The 25,789-nt window shown below is 47.7% G+C and overlaps 1 long non-coding RNA gene across 1 annotated transcript in view; it reads left to right on the forward strand.

The window, feature by feature from the left end:
* LOC115253412 (uncharacterized) overlaps window positions 1–25,789 on the forward strand; it is a 138,965-nt gene that overhangs the window by 10,870 nt on the left and 102,306 nt on the right. Inside the window, exon 2 of the long non-coding RNA XR_003891736.1 lies at window positions 22,557–22,615. This is a non-coding gene — a long non-coding RNA (uncharacterized lncRNA). The remainder of the gene's footprint in view (window positions 1–22,556; window positions 22,616–25,789) is intronic.

Below are 25,789 nucleotides of genomic sequence, written 5' to 3' on the forward strand. Positions count from 1 at the left end.
CATTCCAGGCGACGACGACAGCTCCGGAGCCTCGGAATGTTCCAATCTCCGCTACACAGGCGTGCAGCAGTGCACCCTGGGAAGTCTGGAGGGGGGGGAGGGGCAGCAAGCGAAGTTGGCGGGCTGCGGCGTATTGTTCTCACCTGCTGGAGGTAATGAACAAGCTTCCTCAGCAGAATGGAGGAATCGTTCCCCGGCGGCCTGCGAGCCTTCATCCGTCAGCCGCGTCGTCCATGCGTGGAAGACGGCCGGAGACTCGCAGGTGCCCGAGGACTCACCTGCCGGGTCCGTCCACCCACCTGCACGGATCGTTGCAGCCGCTCAGAAGGTTCAGGTCGCGTTTGAGGGCTCCAGTTTGTAGCTAAAACAGGTGGTTTCTAGTCGTTTTGGGGCGTCGTTCCCTGTTTTCCAGGTGTGTTTCTGTCTTTCTCAGATATTTTAAGGCGCATTAGCAGTAGCATAGCATCGGTTTTGATGTTATGCCACCCTAAATATTACGATGCTAACTGTTAAGCACACCTGAAACACTAACACAGAAGCCCAGCCGCTAACACTTTCAGTGATAAACGACCTGCGTGTAGCAACATCTTGTACTTGGAGCTAAATTAGTCCCTGCATACAGTCGCTGCTAAGCTAACGCATCGCTTTCAGCAGTGAGGACCTAAATTCCAACGAACCACCTTCTTCTATTGTCTCCCCTGACATTTATGGACATCGTTTGTCTGCGTCACATCCAGCAACCGACACAGTTGCCCTAAACTTAGCGCACGTCCAGCTTTAGCTCTCCTAATCTCTTTTCAATAAGTAGCTCCTGCGGTTCAACGCCGGGGCTGTCGATGCGGTGAAAGGTTGCCGACCGCCTTTTGTGCGCTCGTCAGCGCGCGCGGCTTCGTCAATAAACGGCCGCTCCTCTGGCCTGGAGTGTTAACGGCGAGATGTCGTTATTGCGGCCCTCCGGGTTTTCAAAAGGCCGCTGGTGATGTGAAACCTGCTAATGTCAGCGCGTGATGCTAGCTAACGGTCGTCTGCTTGGGTTGTTTATTCAGGACAAATGTTTTCGGATTATTATACTTTGTCTCCCGGAGACACGTCGTCCCCGCCAGCAAAAAAGCAGAACTTAAGATGTTCCTGGAGGAAGAGGGACGCACCTTTCGCTGTCGTTAAGCCGCATTTCTTAATAAACCGAGCGGTTTAAGCAACTCCAGTCGTTTTCGGGATGATCCCGGATGTCGGTAATTAAACTGCTCAGCGGAGGAGCGAGCGGCCGCTCCCTCCGCCCCCTCTTTAACAGCGCCGGCGTTCGGAGCCATAAGCGGGACCTCATTACAAACAAGGCCGGGCCCTAATGTGGGAAATTAACAAGTGTTGGCGCTTTGAGTGCGCGTTGACCTCTGGACCGCCGCTAATGCAGCAACAGGAGGATCCTCGCCATCCCGCCGCCTTCTCCGTCTTTATTCTTTCACCTCGCCGCCGCTCGCATCCATCTCGCCGGTGTTTATTGTCCATTAAATATTTAGCAGGCGAGGGACGGCCTGCGCACGCTGCAGATTCCCGCTCGCCCTGGCGGGAGAACGTGCGCGCGAACGTGCGTGCTGATCGTGCTCCGACTGATTTAGTTGCCGGACCTCGATGCCAACGACGCCGTCCAATGGTGGCGCGATCGGCGCGCGAGCGCATAAATAACGTTATGGTGATGAAAATAGATGGAACGTAATAAAAGTGTTCAGCCTTTTATCGTGACGTTTAATTATTAACGCAATAAAAACTGAATTTAGCGCTTTAGGACCTGATAAAGCTTATTACATGTATGTTAAATATTCATTAACGGCTAATAGTTCAGGTCTAGAAAACACATAAAAGGTCGTTATGTTGAACAATGTTTAATCTGCGTCTGTACCGTCCGTTGGATTAAGTTAATATTAAATAAATTATAATGCAATTTCTCCAGGAATAGCATCACTGTTGTGAATGGAGGGCTACGCTAACGGCAGCTAGCTAAACAACTTCGATGTGCAACATGACAAAAATGCGGACAAGCCAACGATAATCCAAATTAGGGCAGGCTAGCTTCCTAACGCGAGTCTTAAATGTGGTTTCCGCCCTTGTGAGCAAGTAGCGCCCCAAAGCTATCCAATTATCAGGTCTGTTTACGTGACATAAAAATCCCCAAAAGTAGGATTAATCGGATCGTGGTAATAATTCGGATCTGACACATTTACATGCACTTAGAAACTAAACAATCAGAAAATGCTAGCGTACATGTTGTGCCTACCAATCAAGGAATACTCGACCAGTAATGATGTAATAATGCTAACATATTAGCATCTGCTACTATATCGTTCCACATTCTCGTTATTATGTCCTCCTTTCGTACCCTCCTGTGTATTTTTTGTTTATCTCCGCGCACACCTGACACGTTAGCTACCACTCTCCGCCGAGCCTCATGGGAAACCATGGTAACAGGCTGATTGAGGGCAATAGACCCGTTTCAGTTTCATCAGGTGTGCTAACCAACGGTTTCTGATTCCTCCTTCACGGACAGTGTTGGAGACGGAGCTTGACAACAGAAAACACGTCAGGGACGCAGGAAGTGGAGTCAATAAAACAGGATACTGGGCAGAGAGGACGACTGCTGGGGTGGAATTGAATTGGGGGGGGGGGGGGGGGGGGGAGTGGGAGGAGCTTCCCCACAACATGGTGGAAGCGGCGACGCGATGACGTGCTCAGCTGGTCGCATCTGGGCTTAATGAAGGACGAGCGTCATTATGATGAGGCAACTTAAAAGAGTTAGAATTCTTCTTTATTTGTGCCACTTCATTACATGTCATCAACTGATAATTAGCACCATTTATTTAAAACAGAAAAAAAAAAAAAAAGGATGGTTGACTTTGGAGTGTTTTAAAAACAGGAAGAGGCTCTGGGCGGCTAACGCTAATGGCTGAACACGTCTCTATTGAGAGAGTGCATCAAAGCGTGCGCTCCTGAATTTCGTCTTTCCTGTGTGTGCAGCTAGCGTCACACTAATTACGTGTAATTTTAACTTCTGAATTGCTGCTTTTCTGTCCTGAATAGATGTATTTAAAGCATTTAGGGCCTTATTCACCACCAGTGACTCAGGAGAAAAATGACCTTTACAGATGACATGAGTGGTTTTGTCTCTTGGGGTTCGTACGTGTGACTGAAGTAAAAAAAAAAAAAAAAAAAAAAAATTTTAACCCATAGTTTCTAAGAAAAAAAAAAAGTCACATGATACGCTGAACGAATCACGCCTGTTAAAAGTGTTTTTGTTGATCCTCAAAATTCAAAACATTTCATGTAGGAAATTTGGCATGGCTATAAATGGCTGTCCATTGCTTAATGTAGCATGTAGCATCTTTGTTAGCCACAGCAGCGCAGCCACCCACTGCAGCCTGACCTAAGCATATTAGCTACCTCCCACGGAGCCTTCAGCGCTCATTATCCCTCACGCTGCCGCGGCCGCACGGTCGCCGCCTTTGTGTCAGGAGGAGGCAGGTAGCTTCATCGCCATCTTTAATGACACAAAGGGAGGTTCCTCAATCCCCTCGGGGGGGGCTGTTTTGGCCGTGGGCATCTCCCCGCCTGCTGTCACGTCTGTCACAGATGTGTACGTGGGGTAAAACTAGCGGCGTCCACGTCCGAGCTTCCAAACGTGGGTATCGGAAAGCGTTTCGATCGGATGCATTTAGCGGCGGAGTCGTTTCAACCGGCTCAGGCAGGTTTTTGGATGCATTGCCAGGGATTCGCATCGATTTCAGACACAGCGGGAGAGACGACGCGGCCACGGAACAATATGTTTCCCTCGCAGCTTGGAAGCCGAACCGATGTGCTTTTTAAAATATGTAAAAAAAAAAAAACCTAAAATAAGTCTCTGAGCAAATCGGAGGCAATTTGAGAGCTATTTAAGAATCCAACTTTTGAATGGCCGAGTATTTCAGTCATTCAGTCGGGGAGGAATTGGCAGGTAGGAACCGCAGGAGATGAGAGGCAGGGCTAACGTTAAACCGCTAACACGTGTGCACTGCTGGAGCCACCGGTGGAGAAGTGATTGGGAATTATTTGTGGTTTATCGGCCACTCGAGTGACCGTAAAGTGCGGCGTTCACGGCGGCGTGTTAAAGTGGCCTCGAGGAACCTGCCTGATTCTGAAGGGCTCAGTTAGGAAGTGAGCACAAACTCCAGATCGAAACGGGCCCAGATGAAAGATTAGCGCGCTACGATACACACAGGTTAGCGTCGTAGCACCCTCACACCACACAGGGAAATATTTGTGACTACCGGCACGATAACGCTTCCCTCCTGTGACGCACTCATCGATTCCTGGTGTTTATGAACTTGGGTTGTAGCTTCGAGAGAATAGCAGCTCATTTTTTCCGGAAAAGTGCTCCCGTTGTCTCCGAATGAGGTGCTTCTCGTAAAAGCCCTGCTTATTTCACACCCAGTGAGATGAAACATCATCATATGGATTCCAGGATGGCCCTTTGTTCGTTCTTATAGCACAATCTCACGGATTCATAAGAATTCCGCAGCGATTCTCCCCGGATCACTGTGTTCCAGTAAATCCTCCGAGAGACGTGTCTACCCTTTTTTCTTGCACAAATGCCAGGAGTCCAGGAACATCCCTGCGCGACCAACAACCGACGGATTCGCCGCCGTTTGATCTGACCGGGAACCGCGTTTTTCCGACCCGTGTGATGGATTGTTTCTTTAATCCTCGCGCGGGTTCGGACCCTTTATTTTTGGTTGCGCTCCACAAAAGGAGGGGGGAGCCACCAGGGACAATGATGCCCACTCTAATCCTGGAAGTTCTAAATCTCCAGCATGATTCCAGTCTGGGAGAACGTACCCTGGAGCTTAGGGAGGACGGAGAGGAGAGGGGGGAGGTGAGGAATGGGAATAGAGAACTGCAAAAAAGAAGAGAATTAATTCCTTTGTGAATAAAAAATGTTGAGGGATGACATATTAGGGTTTAGCAGACGGGTTTCAGATCTCGGCATAGCTGCAATCCTCCTACAAAAATGCTTTTATCCGCATCGGCGTAACGGGAGCATCAAATATTTGTGCAGTTTCACAAGCTCCAGACCTGAAATGGAGGACAGGCATGATGCCAGGAGGTGTGAGGCAACAAGGAGATCACAATGGGGACTTGGGTTTACCAGAAAAACACGACAGGGTTCCCTTCAGCGCCCCGCAGTCTCAAGTGGTCTGGCCAAGCGAGAAGAAAGGAAATCGGTGCTCTTTCTTCTGAGGGGAGACAATGTCCCGGGTATGGAGGTATAAAAGAGCCCATCTGATGCTGCTCCAGGCACCTTTCGTCAGTGAGACGGGAAAATTGAGTCTCAGCCCTTGAATTTTCCCAAAAGCACCTTTTATCGGAAGACTTTAGCGTTTCTCTTTAGCGCCTAGCCTTTCTTTTCTTTGTTCTTGGTGCTGATGGGTTTAGAAAATCCAAAATGGGTCAGTAATTTGTGGAGCCTTGCTGGAACAAGCTGACAGATGCCATTTTCTGCTTCCCGATGTGCGTAAACGTGAGCAGTAATGTGAGCTTAGCGACCGTAAAAACGGCAAATGGAGAGTTTACGTTCTGGCTGAAGTGACATAAGATGAACACAGACAAATCCAAATAATCAGAATGGGAAAAGTCGCTCGGATTACTTTAATCCTCCGCAGATCTGTCCCGCGGATGGAGACGTGCTGGCTCTCGTTTGTGCTCCAAATACGTCGCTCTTCGTCCAGTTAGCGTCGTGTGTCGGGTCCGATCGACCTCCGGTTCACTTCCAAGCGATCCCAGACCAGTTCAGTTCAGTAAAGCGTTCCAAACCAGCCATTATCCCACCCCCCCCACCACCACTTGTGCTTCCCTTCTGACGACCGCGGGGATTTTCTCCATTAATGAAACGAGCTTCCAGCTCCCGACTGCAGTGAGAAACCATCTGAATTATTCGCGGTCTGGGGGACAAAGTTTTGCCAATTTCATATTTCACTCCTAAATCTGCGCGATAGCAGCAGTTTATCGACTGTACGTAAGAGCCGTGTACGATAAATACGCCGCTAACGCGCGATCAGACGGCGGCTTGTGCATCATCAGGTTACTTGTAATGAATCCAGCCAACTGTGGCTGCCCTCAGAGCGCCTCATTAGCTCCCGTAGATCACAGCCGCGTTATCGGCCATCGCGTCGCCGTAATGCTGAGATGTTCCCGGTGCCTAATATAACACATCGAAGAGTAAAGCGCCAATAATTCGGCTCATTTGGGGGCCGAGGTGGAGGCCGCGGATCCGAGCGGCGCTTTGTAAAGAGCTGTAGGCGTTTGTATAAATTATTCAACGCTGATGCTCATTCTGAAATACAACCCTCGGTTGTGGAGTGAGAATGGGGCAACGGCGCCATCACGATATTCTCGCGGGAGCGTTTTCTCAATGCGACGGCGCTGAATAATGTCAACGCCGTCGCCCAACTGACAACTGGGAAATGTACGGCGGCGGCGGAGAGCTCGCTGAAAAAGAACTGGCCGTTCTTGCAGCTTTGATGGGGTGGGCTGGTCTTCAAAAACCTCAGACTGATCAAAATCCCGTTTTTCCGACTGTTTCCCAACTCACGAGGGCGGCCGCTTGGCTCTGAAAGTGAAGAGTGGGAATTCTTTACTTAAGCATGCCCCCTTTTGGCCCTTGAAATGCGTTAGCCCATTTCTCCGTAATGGCTCTATCGCACAGCTAGCTCCCAGGGGAGGCTCGTTGTGCGCCTAGCGCCACTGTGCTAACCCCGCCTCGACTTCGTGAAACAGGGGGGCGATGAAGAGATACGGCGAGCACGCTGCTGCCGCCGCCGTGATGAGCGAACGCTGATGAGGGACAGTTATTATGCAGGGCTTATTATTCTCGCTGTGCGCTGGGAGGGGTTGTCAGTAGCCGCCGCGGCTATTCATTAAAACTGTGAAATATGGCCCTGCCTCTGCTGCGTGCGAGAATATCGTGTGTTTGCCTTGAGGCCAAACCTGCAGACCTCCTCCCGAGATTCCAAAGAAGTTTTTTTAGTTTTAGTAATTGTTTGACGAAGGCGAGGAAGTTGTTCGCCAAATTGGTAAATGCAGGAGCGGATGTTTATTCCTGTGTGGGTTAGCTTGATCCCAGATAGCAACAATTAGCGATATACATGCGAAGAAGCGCCGTTATAACGGTGATTTTGAGGCTGCGGAGGCTAAATAGGCGGTTGTTCTCCTTTGGTATTCCACCAACCTCTGCTAGCACATTTCAGCCTCCACACCAGGACCCGGAGGACCCGGAGGTCCTGGAGGACCTGGAGGCAACACGCCAGACAAGCACCGCGCAGCCAATAAAGCGGTGAGTCGTGATGCCGACGGACCCGAACAAGGCTGCCCGTGTGGCGTCTGTTCCGAGCTGCTCGTCAGCTTGGTGAGCGATCGCCTCGTTATCATGGTAACCAGAGCCAACCACATTTTGTCAACTTGTAGAACATATTGAGGCAATTAAATTTTCAGCTTTACACTTTCTTGATGTAGGTTAATTTAGAGATAAAAACAAGCTTAATTGTTGTTTCTACATTCCAGCTCAGTCACAACAGAAACATCCCATATTTTGTGGTTTTCCTCTTCCTGTTGTGTATCGCTGTAAATCACCTGTATCCTCCTCCCTGACACCACATTCGTCCGTTCGATCCTGGCTCAGGTGCCGTTGTGATGGAGACGAGTCTCCATGCTAACGAGGCTGGACCTCAGACACATTAGCATAGCCCCAGATGGCTAATCTGCAACAATTGACAATTAAACAGGCTTAATCAAGCTTCAGGAAGTATCGTCACACCAGGGAATGAATTTGAACCTGACATTTTGGTGTTAGCTTGTTTGCATGAAGCTAATTCCCTCCGCCAGCCCCCCCGCCCTGCTTCGATCTCAAAAATAGGCCAAGGCCCCCTTCAGCTGCCAAGATGGCGGGACACAGCCGTCCCAACCATCTCACCACGTCGCTCTCGTTACCCCTCAACCGTCAATAATTCATCGGCGTGGCCACGCGTCTTCTGCGATCTCCGACGTTAGCTAATCTTTGCAGTGATTAATGCAGGAGGGAGGTGGAGACCCTTCTGCTGACCCAGCTCTGAGATCCATCTCCAGCCCACTGGGAGCACAGCTTGACGAGAAGCTAAGCTATTTTCATCTCCATCAGAATAACTCCTGACATCGTTGCCGTTTCCATTCCCACCACCAAAGAGGCTGTTGATTATCGGTCTACTTTGGGCTAACTTTGGAGTTTTGATCGATATGCGCAGTCTGGTATTAATTGTTGGCGTTTAAATTGACAAATATTCTTCCCGCTGAGCTCAGAAAAGTAATTAGCGGATGAATATGTAGCAGAGTGTCAAAGAGGCAAGTCGTGACGGAAAGCTTCCGAGAGCGGAGCGCACTGTGGAGTTCTTTAAAATTATTTTTTCCCGTCTGGATCTGTTGTTCCAGCTAATTTGCTCGACAACTCAACAGCAACAATATCTACTTTGTTCTCCTGGGGGGGGGGTAAAAAGTCTTTTAACTCCGCGGGATGGTTTTTCTTTCAGTAGCTACAAAGTCTGTTGTCTTGCGTGCAGTTGTGTGTGTGTGTGTGGTCACATGATCACATCTCTTCAGCTTAACCCAGCGTCTCATGCGTCCCATTTGTCCATCCGGAGGAGAAAATAGCCTCTCAGGAACCTTTGACCTCCGGCTCGGCCACCTCTTCACCTCTGTAGTGTCACCTGTGTCTTGTCCCGGCGACCCGTTGCTTTTCACCTGGGTTTTACCTCCCCCTAATCGTCTCTTCCACGGGGCTTTTCAAATGACAGGCCTCTGTGGCCGTTTCCTCGGTTGCTAAGGTAACACGTGGGAATCGTCAGCCGCGTGCACGGGAGTGCACGTGCCGTCCACCACTTGTCTGCATGGTTATTTGTGGGCTTCTTGGTGGCTAAAAACCTCTTGGAGGGAGGTTTGTTCAAACAGCAAATCAATTGGATGAGAAGGTCAGTGGCTGAGGGGGTCTGGATTATGAGGATAATGATCACGCTGATGGAAAAGGGCTTTCTCAAAGAACTGCACGTGCACGCGCACGTGCAGCCGCCTCGCATCGAACAGCACGACGGCATCTGTTTTCCCGCTCCCCTCCGTGGTCCTCGAACTCATCACGTTTGATCTGGGCTCATCACAAAAGACGACATCAGTAATAATTTGCCTCCATGTCGCGTGTCCACGGTTTCGTCGACGTGCCAGAGATCTCATCTTTTTTTTCTTTTTTTTTTTTTTTTAACGATGCCGGATCTCTGATTTCTGATGATGCAGAGCCGGCGGCGGACTGTTGATCAGGCTCACAAAGGCAGCTTTGCAAAGGTTTGTGTCCTGGGGGAAAAGAGCTGGATGTTCAAGAGACACGTGAGGTCTCCCTCTGCCATCGGTAGCTCTGATCCTTCCAATTAGCCTCGCACGCCGTCTCAAAAAGCAAATTATTGCCTTAACTGCCTGTTAAGTACACGTAAACATGTTGGCTCAAGCGATATTGGAGCTTTAAAAGTCCAACTAGCGCACCCTGGTGGTGTAGGTGAGCAGTACAGAGGCTCGACCCAGAACCTTTGAATTTAGCATACACACATATATGTGTATACCCATATGAATTAGCATATGCTGCACAGGCTGCTATCCGGTTCAGTGGAAGGTCGGGTTCTTATTTTGTGTTCGCTTTGGATTAGTTTTGTTTCACAAGGTTGCTTGGGAGGACTTGGAAAACGGGCACCTTTCCTGCTCTGTTGAGAATTCGTGGCATTGAAGAGAGCCGACACAATCCCAGTCAATCCCTCCTTCAATGCTAGCGCTGATAACAAAGGCTGTGGATGGATTAGCGCAGCCGATTATTGCCATTGTCACCACTCGGTGGCTTTTGGGAAAGTGATGTTTCGCGTGAGCGTGTTTTTAACCTGCTAAAAACGGCATTTTGGAAAGAGGCGGCGATGGCGGTCGGACAATGGAAGGCGTCCTGTGGTGGGGTGAGGGAGGGGGCGGGGCATTGCACGGACCGAGTCTCGACGAAGGACGGAGACAGATGGAGCGAAGCGCGAGGGAGGTAGAAAGCTATCGACAGGGGAGGAATCGTGTCAGAAGCCAGAAACATGTTTCCATGATGCAGATCCAAGGCAGGGAGGCCCAGTGGATGTCCAACCGTGTTCAAGGGACTATAAATAACAGGAAGCCTGGAGGGACAATCTTCAGTATGTTCCTGCTCACGTGGACGGCATAGTTTAGCATTTATGCTGTCTCTCTACGTTAGCACGCAGTCGTAGCAACCCGAGACATTACAATATCGTTAAATAATTACACAGATGTAGCGGTGCTGGTGTTGAGCTGCTATCGCTAACACCTCAAATAACGAAGTCAGTCTTGGCGAGATTTCACAGGAATATACGAGACGGTTCATTTCAGCCATCAGAGGTTCAGTGTTTTACTGTAACCTTTAAGCTAACTGCATCAGTTAGCTTATCCATGTGTTCATAACATGCACACTGATATTGAAATAGTCCAATAGCGTTCGGCTCAACAGCTGCATGCTAACCAATGAAACATTAGCATTCACACAGACCTTGTTTCTTTGTTGTTCACCAAGACTTAGCTGAGGGAATTTTCAGTCGTAGCCGAGATATTTTGTGTGAAAAGCTGCCGTCAAGGTCAGTTTAGTCCGAGGAAGGAGGGCAGAAAAGTGCGACAACGGAAACGCGCCCGCCCCTTTTTAATGAAGCAGCGGCGAGGCGGATCCGCGTTCAGGAGAACCGGCGTGTGCGGCTTGCAAAGCGCTTTAATAAAGCTCTCGACTGTCGCGTCGTCTGTTCCGAATCCCATTATAAGTCAACGCCTCCAACTTTAAACTAAAGATGAAAGTGCGCCCGGCTAAACTGCGGGAATGTCAATTTTCAAGCGCAGGACGGCTCCAGAGGTTTGAGAAACCATGTGCAGTTTAGCATGAAAACAATTTCATACTCGCAGCCTCGTACTGTCTGCCAGCCCGGAGAGGTTGGCTGGGAAGCTACTGGCACATTGTGTCGCTAATGAGTTCACGGGCACAAACGGTTAGCGGGAAAAGAATCCTGGCAACCCTCCCTGTCGGAATCTTTGTGCCCCTTTTATCTGTCCTCCACCATGACTTGGCCTCTCCATCCCGCCCTCGCACCCTCGGAGCTTATCAGAGTTGTGAACACCCAAAAAGTGCAGATGGCGGTTTAATTATTAGCGCCAGCTAACGCTGGCCTACGGTTTAGGGTCCAACCAAAAAACTGTGACCACGGGTGATCAGCTGACGTGTCAAATGACTTCCGGGCGCTAAAGCGCTCATCCTGAGATGTCAACCGGTATTTTTCCGATGTGCTTCAGAGACGTTAGAGCTCTTAGCAGATTTAGAGCCTCAACGTGTGCCAGGAGTTATTACGCAAAAAAAAAAAAAAAAAAGCTGCTGGTTGCGGTCGAGCGCTAAAGTAGGCGTTTTTCAGGACGAGCTGTCAGATTATGTGCTGCAGCACCGTCGCATGAATGTATAAGCAGCCGCGGGAGCGTCAACACAAAAGGAAGCTGGAAGCCTGATTTGAATTTTAATATCCGGGAAAATGATTCCGTGTAAAAACACGGACAGCTATTATCAACCTGCTCTCGGCCGGGTAAATCGCTCTGTGTCGGTGTTTGTGTTTGGATTCTACCTAAAATTATGCTAAAATATGCTAAGGGTCTACAAATGACCGTGCGGTGCGAGCGGGTGGCGCGTGTCCTGGGTGTATTCCTGACTCCGACTGTGACCCCGATTAGCGATAAGAGGCAGGAAGCGGTTCCCAGAATGCATCTCAGTTCCAGGATGGCTAAATAAAGAGGCAAAATGTTGCTATAACATCTTTGTTTAAACGTTATTAACCCACGTTTCTGCTCCGGGCTTTGGCCCGCCAGGCCTGATGGGTTCAGCTGCTTGGCAGGGGCGGAGCTAGAGGAGGTGGGTGGGGCATCTTCTTTGGACCCCTCACTGATGGGGTTAGGGTCGGTTGACTGGGGAGAAGGAAGTCTGGGCCTGGGCCACACATATAACACATGTATAACACACATAACACACCTGACTAACCGAGACCAAGGCTGCAGTCTTCTGGAGGGTGTTAAGGGCCCCCGGAGCTCAGGTAACAGCAGTAGAATGTCCTCGCTCCATCCGTACCAGCAGGGGGATGGGAAACCGGGTCTGCTGAGAAGAATCGGCTGGACTGATTCTCCAGCTCTGCTCATCCGGACTCGGAGCCTCATTTCCAAAAAGCACATTTGCTTTTGTTTGTTCTGAATTTCGGATCTCCCTCTGGAAACCGACGATACACAAACACACCTGCCAGAACGCCTCAGAACTCGGAGGTGGCTCCGCCTCCAGGAACAGCTGAAGGCTGATGGGATTCTAAACTCATGAAGAAACCAGCACATGTTTGTGACCGAGACACGTTTATTTGTCTAAAGTTCTGCTCGATTTTAATATAAATATGAATGAATTTGGCGATATTTCAAAAAATAAAGACGTTAACAACCGAAAATTGTTGTTTCGCTTTGACTGATCGGAGGAAATTGGAATTTCCAATTTGTCCCTCCATCATTTAAAAATAGGAATCAATTTTTGCCTCATTTATTTGCCTGAACCAGTATTTACCAACCGCTAGTTATTAGCAATAGCAGTAAAAACGCATCTAAACGGCTTCGTAACAGGACATTTTGTATTAACGGTCTTTAAAAAGCTTTTGGATGCACTTTATCATCTCTGTCGTTAATAACTGACACCAGGAAATTAGCATTAGCAGTGGCATCGGGTTCGAACCCTCTGGTTCTTCCATGGTTGCGATACAAAGAGCGTTACCAAATTTAGTTGTAATAACCCTGTAACCACAAGCAGCTCGACAGGAAGCCGACAGCAATGACGTTAGTGTGCCGATTTTCTGGAAATCCGGATATAGGCCAAACGATTCAAAAATACCCACCTGAATGTGTGTTTGGGACATTTTTTCTCTCCCTTTCGTACACAAATATGAGGTAATTTTCCATGTTTCCTGTGATGTAAGCTGACAAGTGTATCGGCAGCGTGAGAAGCTGCCGGGCCGGCCGGCGGGATTTCTGGGCCGCCGGAAGGATAACGGTGTAGCGAAGGTCACGCTTTATAATGCTACCTGTCAGCCAGCCAACGCGGCACAGCCCCGGCAGAAATTTAATTAGCCTGAAACGGCAGCAGGGAAAGAGGCGACATTAAAGGAATTGAACGATAACCAGCTTTTAATCCCGTCCTGGCTGGAGGATAAAAGCGAGCGGGAGGCAAAAAAAAAAATCCTTCTGTATTGAACAGTCGCGACTTTGATGGAGGTGGAATTCTTTTAAGGTGATATGTGCCGTAATTAGTGATGCACACGTGTTTACAAGATAAATAAACCACCCTCGCTTCCTTTGATGCCTAATGGAACTGTCCTCGCACATCACACGCCGCGTCCCACAGCTGCACGGATCTTTGAGCGTCGCCTCGGCACAACCGTCGATGACGGACTCTTGGGAACTTCTAGCAACACACCAACACATTGTTTATTAGGTTAATTCTAGCTAGCTGCTAGCATGGTTGCTTAATAGGTTCTGGGCTCATTTGGGGCTCGTTTGAAGGCTCCTCTTCTGTTTTATTCGTCCAAATTAAAGTTCAAGATACACTGTTTTTTTTGGGAAAACGGTGGATAATACAACAGGAAGCATGTGACTGTTGTGAGTTGCTCCAAATGCTGGTTGAGCTTTTAATGAATTCACTACGATCCAATGTATGCTAATGCTAACGTTAACTAATGTTGCTATTTTGGGGGGCAGGGTTTCTGTCAAGCTCCTCGAGGCAATCTTGACTGTAACATATGTCGAATAAATAAAGTTGAATCTAATTGAACTGGAGGCTTAACTTGTTTGTTTATTTAAGCTAGCAAAGAGTGGCTAGCTATAATGTTTTCCTACTGAGATAAATTTTCTCATTACGCATCTTGTAAAGCTCACCGTACACCCAAATCACTTTACAGAACCACCAGTATATTAGCTTACGGCTAACCTTGTTTATCAATCAGTCACACTGTGGTCACAATGGGTCTGAAAAAAGCTACACGTGCTACCAGGACTTGCATCCGGAGGCTAAAAGGTTGGTCAACAGCCGATCTCACTTGGTACCCTGGTAAAAACATCACAACGCACGTGACAACCACACGTGCTGTTGACAACACGTGTGAACTCGATACTCTCACACTATTAATTGCAGGCATTGATTTGTGTCGCTAATAAACAGATTAAACTGGTTGCTTCATTAATTTAAAAAAGGAAAAAAAAAAACCTGCTCCCTATCACGAGATATTAGATCGGTCTTAAATATAAACGCTAATTAAAAACGTTCTATATTTTAAATTTAAGAACCTCATTCGTTAAAGTACAAATCAAGCCGTTAGCTCCGGTGCACGTGCGCGGCCTCTGCCCCGCCACAAGAAACTGTGTGTTTTAGCCTCTGCTTGTGTACACGAGGCGCTCAGCGCTCGTCTTCTGCTGAAATATTCCCTCTGAAGCACTTAGCCTAATTAGAGATCATTTATTCCCAGAACTAATCAGTCCGAGAGTGTTTTTGTATCTTCTAAAATAATAACATGATAGCGCGCTGTTGTGCTAAGTGAGGGTTCAACAGCCCACACTGCTACTAAATTTGACTTGACTGTGCATGTGTGTGGCTGCTGTTATGCAATCCGTAGCGTAATTTGATTAGCGGTTAGAATATAATTACTTAGCCGTGTTGCTAGATTCCTCTGATCCATCTTTACGAATGTTATCTCCTGTATAGAAGCTGATCGTTTGGGGGCCGGGCGCGTTGCTGTCATCTGGGAAAAGAAGCTAACTTCACCGACACACGCCGCGGCGGCGTCCTTGACGTTATCTTAAAGGTCCAACGAGGTTTTGCACCAGCTTGTGAGAATGTACTCCTACGGAGTTACCAAGGACCCAAACTGGTGACGCTAGGCTACACGCGTCTTTATACTCACGTCATGACGACGTTACGACCTTTTTTCTTCGCTTTTCTCTTCACAGATGTCAATTAAAAAGGAATTGGGAAATAAATCAGATCAGCGGGAAGGCGGGAGAGTATTGGGGTGAAACTAAGGGTGTTAATCCGATTTGTCATAATCGGGTAAAGCATGATGCCGTTTCCGTGATTACTTAAATAATCTGATAACTCATCACTCCGATAGGACCAGCGGAGCTTTATTGTTCTGGATTTGTTAAGAAATTAGCATTTGACGATGAGCTGAAAAGAACAAACATGTTGAAATGACTGATCCTGCACTGTGATGCAACACTCGGATAAGCTGATGTCGCTAGGTAGCGTTAGCCAGAGGACGTTTGCTCCTGCATCTGCAGCTAGCATCACTGTCGCTATCTTTCAAACATCCAAGTTCCTTCATGGTCACACTGGAAACTCGGTATTTTAGTAAATAAAACTGCAGGCGTGGCCGGATTGTTAGTTGTCGTTTGTAGCTTCATCATTACGACAAATGTGCTAATCACCCACTTTGTTTCCGCCGACTTTCATTTCAGAAGCGCACACACACACACACACACACACACACCCCAATAGTCTGATGGTAAATTGTGTGCAAATGAAATTCACATTACTGTAGGTCACTGAATTCATTTCTCCGATGGCAATTGGTCCAATCTCTCAGGGGCCTTGTTGCGAGTAGAGGGCCGCGTTTACCCAGTTACCCTTACACCCCGTTGTAGATTAAGAAACTCGTTTACCCGCCATCAACCCATCAACTGCGGCCCATTTTGTTCTCCGGGGACGGTATGAACTCCGCTGTTTGGGGCCAGCCTGCGCGGTTTAACCGGGAATCGTCTGCCGGCACAAATCCGGCTGGAGTATTCCCAGGAAAACAAAGCTCCTCTCCTGTTATTCTTTAGTGGGATTAAGTTTGCTCTTTGGTCGTTCCCTCTCGGATATGAACCACGATTCTCACACGATTCAAAGCCTAACGAATCGCACCCTTCACGGGAGATTTGGGAGACTTTGGCTCGGAATGCTCCCGTTGTCCTGGACTGCTTGATCCTCAAGACACGGCTGAAAACAAGAGCAGCGAGAGATCATCACGTTTTTGAAGATCTCCTTTCTCCTATTGCTGTTCTGGTCTCGCTAGATTGAAGGCAATCAAGTCCCCCCCCCCCCATAAGGGAACCAAAAATGTCCTGTCCGGTCCTCGAGCTGCTCTCCAAGTGCTAATCTCCACTCGTCTCCTGGCTTGTCGGTTTCGCTTTAGCACCTTCAACCGGGGCTCTAAGGTGTCCATCTCTGTTTGGCTCTGCTCTCTTCCAGCTAACAATTTGGTCTCCTCAAGCCTGACAGATTTATAATCGAGCCGAACTGCGGCGTCGCTGTGGTGCGAAGCAGTCCTACCTCGAGATAGGGGGTCAAACTCCAGCTGCAGCTCAGGGGCACATTTAGGTGGATTTCGTTGCCCACGTTCCATACCTTTCCTGAGTGTGTCTAGAACTCGCCGTTCCGTAGCTCACCCTGAGAACGACCTCGCCGCGGCAACTCTACTCTTTAACCCGGAGCCGTGTAGCTAGCTCAGCGCCGTCTCTCCCCCGCTGTTGCTGATCTTATCGCTCAGCCTATCGGAGGACTAATGACCCTGGCAATCGCTGCTGACCTGTCGGGGGAAGTGCAGCTGCCAAAGAGAAGGGAGGAGAGTCCATTAAAAGATTAATGTAAAGAAGTGGACACTGTCCTGCTGGACCTGCGGAGAACCACGGAGGAGTGGGGGTTTGATTTATTGTCTTCCAGCCCTCCTCACATGCTGAATAGGCAGAGAAGGATGTGCAAGGTGAAGTCCGCTGCTTTGTCAAGCATAAGAGGCCGCAGGTGTTTATTTTAGCCTTTCTGTGGGGACAAGGAGAAAATCGTTACAACTCCAAGAACCGATTTATTTTTAATAAGTGAACGTTTCCTGGAATTAATCAGCGCAACTTTAGCTTTGAAGCAGCATCGGGGTTTGACAGGCCAATTAACCCAAGAGAATGCCCCAGCCTATTTATCATTCAAAATGCCGCAATTAAGCGTTCTGTTGCTCTGGCAACCATTTTTAATTATTTCGGAGAGTTATGCCGCCGCGACTCACGTGCGTGGCGTAATGTTGGCACTCGGGGAAAAAGGAAATCAAAAGTTTCCATTTGTGTGCTTTTTGGAACGATTTGCTACGAGGACGGTTTCCACAAACACTGACTCGATGCTCTGAGGGGCTACCGACAGATTAGCGACGGTTGAGAGTGATTCTTTTTCACGTGTGATCAGTGTTGAAACCAGACTGAGTTATTTAGGCTCAATCTGGCCACCGTTGATAATGTTAGCTTGAAGCTGTGTCATCCCGTTAACAATAATCCAAGCAGACATTGCACCATTAGCATTGCACTATGATGGCGAGGAGGAAGGCTATCTGGGCTCCAACATCAAGAGCTCAGTTAGCTGGTAGCTTTGAGCAGTAAGAGTGATGTTTGTGTTGGACATCGAGATGGCCAGTGTGCACAAAGTACGAGATCAGAGCGATGCTAATCGTGAACCCAGCGTATAACAATACTTGAGCCGATGGCGTGTTTTTGAATGGGGCTTTGATGTTGACCGTTGTAAGGTTGACTTTAGCTAATGAGCAGCAGTGGTTTTCCTGGGCTCATTATAGCTACATTCAACTATTCTGTTAGCTCTTTTGCTCTTCGCACTAGCAGATCGGAACTGTCCGAACTGCACAAATGAGAGAAATGAAAGTGAAACTTGCTTTTCTAATGCTGTAATTCTTAGAAATACAGGTGATATATGCTAATGATAGCAGTTGTGCAGCATTTTAGAATCTTCTTTCAACAGAAATCACTACTGCTACTGCTGCTAGTACTGCTACTACTGCTGCTGCTATTACTGCAAGTACTGCTACTGCTACTACTACGACTGCTAATAATATTTTTTTCCCAGCAATACACGAGTTTAACCATTCACCAGAGATGACTTTAGCGCTAGCTAACTCACTTTAGCAGAAATTGCACTCACCATTGCTACATCAGTCTGGAAGACTCATCTTGCAAAGGTGAAAGAGGTCGCGCATCCTAATTATGATATATGACACCAATTCTAACGTATCTGGTTCAGGTGATCATCTTTAGGACATACCAGGTGGTTTTTGATAGCACCTAAATTCTGGCGGGAGTTCAGATGTAACGCGCGTGTGTAAACTGGGTTTCTGTTCTCTCATTTCGAGGATAAAGGGACGACAACCGCTGAGAATGGCATGATTGGGAATCGATGGATTACAGTTTCTTCTAGTGTCATCGCCGTGTATTTGCCTGCATGGGGATGGGGGGCGTCCAGGAAGTGGGAAGGGAGGAAAAGCCTGCGCGGCATAAAACTGCAAGCTGTCATTTTTATGATGACAGATGAGACGGGTTATTAGAATCCAGGCGAGGCTCTCGGACTACAGTCGCCATTACGGGACACGGCCGCTTTAAATCTGGGTCGCCCATTGACTTAACCCCACGTCGGGCATCAGCAGGGCCTTGATACGCTGTCATTAGGGACAAATAGGACGCTTGGCTTGTGGTGCCACACCATGTTGCTGCAGGATAACGGACAGTGTGGAATTCATCTGTTCTACCACTTCTTTCCTAATCCCGCCCTCAACCTCTATTACCTCCCTACATTGTTCATTCCTCTCCCTCCCTCCACCTTTCCGCCCTCGGATTTCCAGGCTGTCGTCGCCTCTCTGCTTTCTATTCTGCTGTTTGTCGTGATGTCTCTCGTCGTCCTGGTGGCCTGTGAATAACCGTACCGTCAAGAGGGTTGTTTTAGAAACTGTAAAGCAGGGCGGGATTAAATTTAGGGCGCTTGACAAGACTAATCCGGGAGCCGCCACCTCTGTGTTTTGGAGTCTGAGGATGTTTCGGGTGGTCTTTTGGCCGTTCACGGCAAATTATTGTCTGCAGACGCGACACAGCAGCTTCAGCCCCGGAGCGACAAGCGCTGTGCTCGTACACTCTGGCTAGAATCATGTGGCTGTCTCGCTGTGAGGTGATTGGCTCCGTAATTGGGCCCTGAGGCTTCTACCTGGTGGCGGAGACTGGCCGCCTCAACCATGTTTTATTTTTTCTTCAACTCTGGCTCAGCGGTGATTTAGCGCTTATTAATGATACTTCTGTACACCATTTCAGCTGTTATGTCGAGGAGGAAGGAGCTGGGCTACATTCCGTACTCTTCCTTGGCATTAATTATAGGCCAGACTTTTGTAAAATGGTGCATTTTTCAACCCTCCGCACCACGCGAAGAGAGCAGACGCTTGTTCGGCTTTTATTAGAAACAACAGGGGTTCCGCTCCTCACTTGTGCCTCTATTGTTTTTAATCACTGCTATTGAATATGATGAAGTCCTGATTAAAATAACGGAATTGTCAGGGAAAGCAGCCTTGATGCTTGAAGGAACTCGGCGCAGCTGTCTGAGCGAAGCCGGCGGGGAGGCGCCGCCTGGTGGGTCCAACATCCACATGTAACCTCCAATAATTGAGGATAATATGAACTAGTAATGCACCATGTTTCTGTTTATTACTGGTTAAAAGGTTGAATTCATAAATTCACGCACTTGACTGGACGACCTCACGGGGCCCCCATTGGTCACTGGGGGACGTGACCACTATTACATATTCATGCACCAATTATTCAGCTATGGCAGGGACCCGGGTATGAGTGGACTTCTTTGTTCCAAAAGCACCCCAATAATATTGACAGCTGAGCACCCCTGTGTCCCCGTGTCCGACTAAAGTAAAATCCTGTTCGGCCGTTACCCTCCGACAACCATTCATGTGTATCGGACCATGTTTCCAACCCGGGCTGTCTCATTTCAAACCCAGATGTAGCATGGAACAGATGTGCATACAGGATGTCACTCACGTACTAGCAAAGAATCCCCGACTCATCTTCAGCTTCTGAACTGGAAGCTTAAACCTAAACTCCCTTCTGCAAAGTCTGCAAACTATTTTATGCCGGTCGGTTGTTCCGTTCTGACTTTTTGGTGGGGGAACTATGCTGCTCTGAAGGTCCATCTCGATCAAGTCGGTTCTGCCGGAGCCTCAGTCCTCAAACTCATGCAAATGAGTTTACATTTTTTCCTGTGCACGTTCATTTCAGGTGTTCACTTTATGTCCCTGCGGCAAGCAGGTGCTTAAAAGCTGATTTTTGGTGCTGTGCGTCAAAACACTCGGAACCTGCGGTAGGAACTCTTTGAGAGCCCATCTCAGCCTGACAGCAGGTAGTCTCTTCAGTATTACCATAGTGGGCTGCGACTGAATCCTCAGAGGCAGGCAGAGCTGCGGGGGGCTAAATGTTCCGCTTCGGCTTGTCCACTCTGATTTGGCCTGGGTGTACCACGTTGTCGTACGCAAAGCGATTATTTCAGAGGTGTCCTTCTGGACTACGCAGCATGTGTTGTGGATTTCAAGGTTTCTAAAATCAGTCTGAACGCCAGTTGTGACCTCAGAAGTTCGGGTTAGGTTTGTTATGGTAGGCTAGTAAATACCCGAAAAGAATCAAGAATTCAGCCACGTGCGCAGGTGTCAGCAGTCTAGCAGACGGTGGAAACCGTGACCCACATCCATCCAATCACAGCCTCAAATAACAATTTTCGCCACGTTAATCGGAGATGATCTCCCGTGTTTGTCACACGTGGCTTTTATCGTTCCGATGAACAGAGCTTGACAGATTGAGGAGGAGAAATAAAGCATTTCATTAACACCATTGTGAGCTCAAGCTGTTTGCAGTGACAGTCTGCCAATAAGAGGCATGCTCGGAGTAGGAATAGCGAGTGTGGGACACCCCTAAGGCATGTATACACTGCACAGCAGTTGCCAAGGTGATGGTATTGCCCATTATCTATCATTAAAACCAAGAAAAACAGACTCTGTTACTTATTCAGTTTTCTCTCTCTCAGAAATTGAGGTGACAGGTAACTTGATGGCTAAGAATACATTATTGATTAGCCAACCCCTCCGCCCCCCTGTATGTTGTCTGGATGTGTTCCCGCAGGCTTCCCAGGGAGCAGCGGAGTGAACTCTCTTCTTTGACTCATCTTGCTTTATGAGGTCTGTTGTGGGATGCGTGCATCCCCTGCCAAAGCAGAACCCCGGGTAAAGGCCGTTGCAATGTGTTCAGCGGTTCATGGCTGAAGCTCGGAGCGTTTGTGGTTCAATGTGACTTGTTTGTGGTATTTGTTGTTACAAAATGTCACATTTAGGAAACTTAAAATGCTTTGAAGACAGTTCCCTGTCACCATATCAATCAATCAATCTTTATTTATCTAGCATCTGTTACAATCAAAATTGTTTCTAGGCGCTTTCTAGGAAAAACTCCCCTTTAACAGGAAGAAACCTTGAGCAGGCCCAGGCTCATATGGGGAACCCTCCTGCTGATGGCCAGCTGGGTAGGGAGAGGGAGAAGGAGAGGGAGAAGGGAAGGGGTAGAGAAGAGAATAGGTAGAGAACATGCAAGTCCATTAATTTTAACAGGCAGTTGGTGATGAGTGGGTCAGCGGGGTCGGAGGTCAGCAGGTCAGCGTACAACTACAAGTCAACAATAACTGTAGATGAATACAGAGAGGGAGAGAAGCAGAAAAACTACACAAGCAAATAGGTCCTACTGCTCCTGCTCTACCCCTAGACTCCTAGACCCCAGGACCCCTATGATGGCAGGGCGAACCCTGTTTTTGTGTTAATCTTCGAGTCCATTAGCCCTGGCCCATCTGGCCCGAGGGCTAGGTCCCCTGGCAGGTTGAAGAGGAGGTTTTGCTCTTAACCAGGGTCCTCTTGAACCACACCAACAGCTCAATATTATTATTATTTCCATGTTGAACTTCCGTTCTATGTCTTTTATATTAAAGCGGGAAAATAAAATAGCTCATCTCTCTTTGAAGGAAGAGAATTGTGATAGAAGTCAATATCAAGCTCCAGTTGCTCGGAAACTGTAAATGTTGACACTAGGTCGTCTCGCATCGTTGGCTGTCAATGGTTGGGTAATCGCCAAGATCAGAAATATCCCAGAGGTCTGAAGCCTCAAGCAAACCACGGGAATCTCAGAGTTTAAAAGGAATTGTTATAGTTGTTGTTGCTTGCACCTCTGTCATGAGCACTTTTTGGGCAGGGCTAAAAAAAACCAAAAAACGGTGCAATGCAGCATCTCGTGCTCCTCTGGCAGGTACAAAGATGGCCCTCCTCTGTTCGAAGAGATATATGGGATGGAAGATACAAAGCCAAGGCTGTTAATGAAAATCATCTGTTCTGGTCAGAACTAGCCAGGGGGAATCTGCAGCAGTGGCATCAATAGATGCCTTTTTCTTTTTTCCCCTTATCTACTTTATCTCACCTTACCTCCATCTTCTTTTTTTCCCCATCTTTGTCTCACCACAACATCGCCTCGGCTGTCACTCATATCTCCAGAATCATTCGGCCTTTTCGGAGCCATCGAGTACGACAGAAAGTCACAGAATTACCGCCAGGTAAGGGATGACTACCAGGCCGCCATTTATTTTTTGATTTGGCCGTGATAGGATTGTGTAGGTGTGATTGAATTCTCCTTCCCGCGCTGCCTCCTCCTTCTGTGGAGTCGGTTCCAAAACCCACAAATTCCCCCTCAAACTAGATTATTGCCATTTCCTCACACCCTGGATGGAGCTTCGCCGTCACTCTGTTGCAATATGAAGAAAAATGCAGCCGCAGTTGTCGATTTTTGTTCGTTTCCATTTTTTATGACTTCTCCTCCTTTTTCAAATGAAGCCTCGCGGTTCCTGAAGCTTTCTGAAACAGTTCCTGTAAGTCTCGAGCAGTGCGTATTGAGCATACTGGAGGGGGGGGGGTAAATATGATAAGAGTGTAAACACATCAGTCATACTGGTGTTGTGCGGAGGTTGCCGAGGTACTCCTGCATGTGGGATGGCAGCGCCCGGGGGACGGTGGAGTGTCTCCTCTCCAGGAGAGCATGAAACAGGATTACCAGCAAACATGCAAACCGCAACCTTTATTTCGGGAGACCTACTCGTTGAAACCGCACGGCTGTTGGCGGCGTCTTTATCTGATTGGTCTCGCTTGATGCGGCGCCGACTCCACTCAAACGTAGGCTCACATGTATTTGAAAATATATCACATAGGTGAGCCGGCAGCGACAGGCATCATCATTAGTCAACTTTTGGTCATCCACCACTCGTCAGCCAGCTCCCATCATGCTCTGCACTGCAGTAGCTGTAGGCAATAAACACACCTTCCCACAATTAGAAACATGATGATATGCTCGTTTGTGTGTATAGAATTCCTTTAAAATGCTTCAGTAGGCAACCATCAGCGAGCATCATTGTTATTATTACTAGCTGTAGTAAGAAAAGGGGGAAAAAAGGTCTCTTCGGCTTTAGCATTTCAAAAGTAGCCATGATGTCAACTTCCCGGGTCACATGGCTCCCCGGGGCTCTACATGCTAATCAAATCTTCACGTTAGCAGTTACTCCTTGAAAACTGGGGCATGTTGGTACCCCGTGTGCTGCTCAGTCAGTCCCTGGTGCGTTTTATCGAGAGATAGTAAAGTGAAATGTTTACTGGGAAAAGTCCGTTATCCAAATCTACATTCTAAACTTCGAAAACCCATTTTTCACTTCCAAAATCAGGTTATAGTGTGAAATAAGAGGCGGCAGAAACCCTGTGGTATTATCACTCCCAGTTGGTTGGAGCTGATGAATATGGAGCAGACGGATGACTTACCTTGATAAACAGATCAGCCTTTCCTGTTTTCACACCACTCCGATATGGGTACAGACTACAAAGCTCGTCCCCCTGCCCATCTGCTGCTTTCCTTTTCTGAAGGACCACGATTTTCTTTTCTTCTCGTCTCTGCCTTCCACTCCTCCCTCCATCAGTGTCACTACTTGCCCCCCCCCCCCTCCACCCACCAAACCCGCCGCCTCCTTTTAAATTACTGCCTCCTCTCTCTTCGCCTCTCATGTCATTTTCATAGAACGCAGTCCAAAGTGGAAAGCACGATAATTCAAATGCCGCATCGCTGTCTCGCAAGAAAGAGCCAACAAAAACCAATTGCCATATCTGGCAGCGGCGCCCCGAATATGCCGCCTGCCGGGCTGAGTCAAAGGGGAATATCAATATCGGATGTACACATGATGTTCATTCTTACTTCTACATGTGAAAATACTCTATTAACATTTTCCATTAACGACAAACCGACGGCAAACATTCACGCTAATGTCATTTTGTTTGCAGACGATATTGCGGTATTCATTTACGGCACCTTAAGAAAATGCTCTCACACATGAAAACCGGCACATGCATGTGCGATCACAATGTTCTGCTCTCGTGCATCTGTGCGTAGCAAATATTGACCTGTGTGTCGATCGGCATCACCACTAGATTACCCGACTGAACACCCGCCCTCTGCTCGTTCAACTGTTCGGCCTCCACCTTCCCTCTCATGACATCTCGCTCAACAAAGCTCCCGTCAGCTCTCTGCTGTGCTCGTTTGGACCTGCATGTGGTAACATCATAAACAGCCTTCATATTTTGGAGCATAGATAAGCACCTACATTGCCATCTCTGGAAAGAAGTGTGTGTGTGATATTTTCTGTTTCATAGGCCCTTAAGAAGACTTGAAAACCCTGATAAAGAAAATTACTATAATCATAAACAGCCAATCGCCACACCTCAGCCATGAAAGTGTGCATGAGCAAGAAAGCTGTTCCTTGCTTTCAGGCCCATTGATGAACATCTCCATCCAATATGTTGCTCCATTGATTCTTCATTATTCCAATTCCCAGGACCGTTTCACTGCAGCACAGCACCCAGATGTACACAGCTAATTTGTGCTTTCTATTAAAACGCACCCATTAAAAGCACGCTGCACATCGGTTTATAATTAAAGTATCAGGACAAGTTGGAAGTGAAAACCTCATTAGTATTGGTGACACATACTGTTTATTTTCTTTTACTAATTTGAACAGCCTTTAGCACTTGTGACAATTCATGTTCTCATGTTTTTAAGCATTCGACGTGAGCATTTAGCACTTTTGTGCAATGAGGATAATCTTAAAAATGACTTCTTCCTGTCATGGTAAATAAATGCTATGAAGGAGCGCAACATGCGGTATCTGTTAAATGTCAACAGGACAGCCAGTTGCATTAACATTTTTGTCATGTTAGCTCAATTAGCTCAAGTTCCAATGCCATGAAAGACCTATTTGCAGGATGTTATTCAAGAACACTTTCTATCACGGCTGATTTTTATTATTTAACTCGCCGATCTCGTCAGTATGGCCGTTGAGTGTTCGCAGCATCGCTGATCTGTGCCGCGATAATGAGACACAATTGATTAGCTTTGCTTATCAAATGAGCCCTTCATAAGGAAATTGAAAAAAAAAAAGACAGTCAAACCATACGGACATGATTAATGGTGTTTTGAGATCGGGATCTAGTGGCATTTACATAATAAGCACGGGAGAATTGGTTATTTTCATTGCAGTGTTTGTGCATGAATAGCAGTGCTACATCAGCCTGATTGTGCTGCATTGTTATTAACTCTTGATTTCTCAAAGGGTTGATGATGATTGGATGGATAATCAGAGATTTGGCGTTCTCTGGAGAAAAATACATATTGCAGTCTTTACTATGCACGTCTTCAG

The sequence above is a fragment of the Takifugu rubripes genome, chromosome 18 (genome assembly GCF_901000725.2).
Source record: "Takifugu rubripes chromosome 18, fTakRub1.2, whole genome shotgun sequence".
Taxonomy (NCBI): domain Eukaryota; kingdom Metazoa; phylum Chordata; class Actinopteri; order Tetraodontiformes; family Tetraodontidae; genus Takifugu; species Takifugu rubripes.